This window comes from Arachis duranensis, chromosome 4 (genome assembly GCF_000817695.3).
Source record: "Arachis duranensis cultivar V14167 chromosome 4, aradu.V14167.gnm2.J7QH, whole genome shotgun sequence".
Taxonomy (NCBI): domain Eukaryota; kingdom Viridiplantae; phylum Streptophyta; class Magnoliopsida; order Fabales; family Fabaceae; genus Arachis; species Arachis duranensis.
In genome coordinates, this window is record NC_029775.3 from 112,612,746 (window position 1) to 112,617,465 (window position 4,720).

Here is a 4,720-nt window from a genome sequence, read left to right on the forward strand (position 1 = left end):
TGTAATTTCAATTTTATCCACCGATTATTGGCAAAAAAATTTTATTTCAATTATAAATAAAATCTGTTTTTATTGGCAAATAAATTGTCTTTAGGTCAATGATTTAATATATGTATAGGTTCATTTTTTTGTCAAATATAATGAAATAAAGGATAAAAATAAACTTAATAATATCTGACACTACTTCATTTTATTAAATTATTTAAAAATACCAAATCCACAAAAAATAATCGTAATATATAAATTAAGGCAATAATTTAAAATTCTATAATTATAATTTAATCAAATACTAATAGTAAAACCAAATTACCTAAACAATATTGAACATATTCTAGTCCTTAGTCACGTATAGTATAGAATCATTCTTGTAACGACAATCAACTGAAATAACATCGTAAGTTTCAATATTTAGAATTCGTGCAAAATCAGGCCATCCTCTTATTAGATAAGCTTCATCATCCGCTATCCATGCAATGCGACAAGGTATAGAATTGTCACGCCGAGAAACCAAACTAACTCTTATTCCCCTCAATGGCATTGCATGCATGCAAAAGAAAGCTGGTAATTTCTGAAAAAAATTAAAATATGTTAAAAAATTATTCTAATAATGAACAGCTTAAACTAAGAAAATTTAAATATATTACCAATAGTTGAAATTGCATATCTGAATTTGTCACGAATTTAGCAAAACTGAACTGAAAATGAGGGAATTCAATTTCATTATGTGCTCCACTTCGAAGATTTTCGAGCAGACGTAAAAAGCATGGAGGGGATAGAACTTGAACTTGCCCTATAAAATTTCATGGATGCAATTCCTCAATCAAAAATCGAGCTCCTCCTAAGAAATCTAACTTTAACCACATTCCATTGGGTTAGTCATAATAGGTGAATAGATCCAACCATCCTTCGGTAAAGTAGAGACTATTTCCTCTTCTTTAAACGCTTATATCCATGTAGTTGGAACCCGAATCAGTGAAAACAACTCGATGAGGTATTTCATGGATGTGATGCATTGTAAATGATTGTGGCAAAAGACAATCGAACTGGAACATTAGATGATAAGAATAACTTAGAGTAACAACAAATAAAAAATTATCAAAAAATAATATAATAGAATGAGTATATGAAAAATATTATAAAAAATTATAAATTGTACTTTAAAAGGATCAACTTCAATAAAAAACGAAGAATACGTTCTTATTATATGAAGTAGTAAAAAAACACTAAATATAAAATTATGAATTGGCTCTCAAATTTAGATTCATATATCACACGAAAATACTATATATAGACTTTAGTAAAACAAAAATAAATATGTAAATTACCTATTATTAAGGTAATTTTTTAATAATGCATTAAATTTTGATTTGATACCATTATAATGAAAATATGTTTCTAAATTAGTATAATTATATATTATTTATTAAATATTAATTACAATATAATTATATTAAAGATATTTTTTATAAAATAATTTAAAAAAATTATTTGATATACGTGAATGGGTAACAAAGATTTTTTATTATTATTATTACTATTATTGATATTATTATTATCATTAAAATTATTAAAAATATTTTTAATTGATAATTGATAAGTAGTTTAACAGTGCATTAAATATTGATTTGATATAATTATAATGAGGATATGTTGCGAAATTAGTATTATTATATATTATTCATTTAGTATTAATTATAATATAATTACAATAAAATAATTTAGAATAGAAAAAAAAATTTATTCGTTTTGGAGGGAAAATGGAGGTATGAGAGATCGACACGTCACCTTTAGTAGCCGGGAGAAAACCCAGTTTTAGTATATTAAGTAGATATTATATTTCATAAGTAAAAAAATCGTTAGGCTATGTTTGATTGGAAAGAAAGAAATAGAGAGGAAGGAAATATAAAGGAAAGAAAGGAAAGGAAAGAAATTGAGTGGATTTTTATTTCCCTTTGATGTATTTGGATGAAAGGAAAATAAGAAGAAAAGAAATGTTATAAAAAGATAATTTTACTCTTATATTATAAATTATATAGAAAAAAAAAGTAAAGGAGTAATATTGGAAGTATAGAGAGAAAGATTTAGTTTTCTCTTCATTTTTTTTCATTATTGGAGAGAAAAAAAATTAGTGGATCCCACCAACATTTTTGCATCCATTTTCTTTCCTCCTCCATTTCTCTCCTCAACCAAACAAATCTGTTTATTTCCTTCTTTTTTCCTTCGTCTTATTTTCACCTCAAACAAAATAATTTATCTATTTGATCCGCATTTTTGTGACAACATTTGAATAAACATTTAAGTGTACTAAAAATTTTGGAACAAAATTTAATCTCTGTATTTTTATTTTTATTTTTCAAAAAATTTTGTCATTCACAATGAAATTTAAAAAAAAATTATTTGATATAAAATTATCAAAATTTAAGAAAATAAAAAGATCTTATTTTTTTAATAATTTTTGTAAAAAATACATCAAAAACTTATTTCTAAAGTTTTTTTTTTAGAATATATATTTAAATGATATTATATATACAAGTATTTTTGTAACTAAATCCAACTAAGTTGGTGCAAGTCCAGTGAAAAATATGCGGACATACGTCATATATATACCATTTTTCTTTTTTTGTGCTTTCTATAATATACAAATTTTTGTTGGAGAGAACAAAAACTTAGTGATATAACACATAAATTTTTAAAGTATGACACAAAATTTTGCACATAACACTCTATATAATATATAAATTTTTGTATATAGCACACAAAATTTTGCATATAGGTCACAAAGTTTTGCACATAGCACATAAGTTTTTGCTGTAAATATATTTTATTAGTTGAGTGAGTCAATATTTTGAGTATGTAGTCCTTCAAACATTTTTGTACTACACATCAAAATTTATATGTTGTGCATATTTTACTGGTATAGTATACAAATCTTTGCATTATACATAAATATTTGCATATAGCACAAATTTTTTTTGAGTAAAGCTAGGGAACCAAAAGCATATCAGCCAAAATCCAGCCAAATACCTTTCGATGAATTCAAAATCTTTACGAGTTAATATATATGGATGTTTCTTCTACTAAGTATGAGAATGTTTCTTTTTCATATTAAATGGATGTTTTTTATGTATTTTTTGAATTTGTGTTTGACAAAAGGGAAAATAAATTTTGGATCGGGCTTGCTGAAAGGGTTCCGTGATCCCAGGAGTGATTATTGGGGATTTGAAACATATTAGTCATAATTAATAACAAACATTAAAAATTAAATAAAAATTAAATTAATTAATTTAATATTGTTTTGTTTATCTTTTGGCTGATCTCTTTTTGGTTTCACATACTTTTTCATTTTTTTTACATATGTACAAAAAATTTTATGCATAGCACACAAATTTTGTTACAAATGTATTTTGATTGTTGAGTGAGTCAATGTTCTAAATGTGTAATCCGTTATAAATTTATGTGCTATACATCAAAATTTTTGTGCTATGTATCAAGATTTTTGTATTTTACATCAAAATTTATGTGTTGTGCATATTTCATTGATTGAGTATCAATATTTTGGATATGTGATTCTTAAACATATTTTGTGTTGTATACTAAAATTTGTGTACTATGTACTAAATTTTATGTGTTATGCATCAAAATTTATGTGCTCTAATTTTCTTAACATTTATAGGAGAAGAGAAAGATGAAGATCATAAGGACAATAATAATAATAAAAGAGGATGAAAAGAAAAAACACAAAAAAAATTAAACAATAACAATATCAAGAAGAAGAATACATTGGTGGTGATGACGATGGTGGTAGTTACGGCGATGACAACAACGACAACAATGTTAAAGAAAAAAACACGTAAAAGAAAAAGAAGACAACGACAACAATGACAATGATAGAAGAGGAAGAAAAAGGAGTGACCGTGTGTATATAAAAGAGAAGAAGCGTACAGACTTGGTTAAAAATTTGATTCAAAAAATACTTGAACGCCTATTATTTCTCTATATATTTAATATTTATTTTTTTTGCACTTTTTAAAATTTTTTGAGGACTTATTCATTGGTAGCATCTTTTAGAGTTACTTTTTATCAGTGGTATAAATTTTTTGATATCATGTTAATAGTTTGCTCATTTTTATTCCCATCAACTTAAATTCAGTATGTTAATGGATAATATTATAGATATATAGAGTCGAATGAATCTGTACATTATGTTCTCTATCTGATATAGTGAGATATAAATATGAATAAATATGAGAGAACACAAATAATGTAAATACACAAAATGTATATAATATTTTTAAGTTAAGACACTAAGACATAGACCTACGATACTCATTTTTTTTCTTTTGTTCTTTACTACTATTTAAATTTCAAGTTTAACCTCAATCCTAAATTCCTAATAACTTTTTTTTCTTTTTCTCTCTCTCCCTCTTCTTTGTTCTTTCCTCCATCTTCTTCTGTCATTATCCTCTTTGATCCCTCCATCATTACTACTCTGCCATTGTCGTTGCCACCACTCATTTAAATTTGTCGTCCAACACAGTAACAGTCAAAGAGCCATTGCGATCTCATCCTCACGACACAGGACAGTCGTAATACTGTCGACAGTGATACAGCAACAATAGCACCATCACCTACTCACCTTCCTCTATTTTGCAACCACCATCGCCTTCTTCCGTAACTGTCGTGGTCTTCTTCTGTTTCGCAATTGTCATTGCCTTTCTCT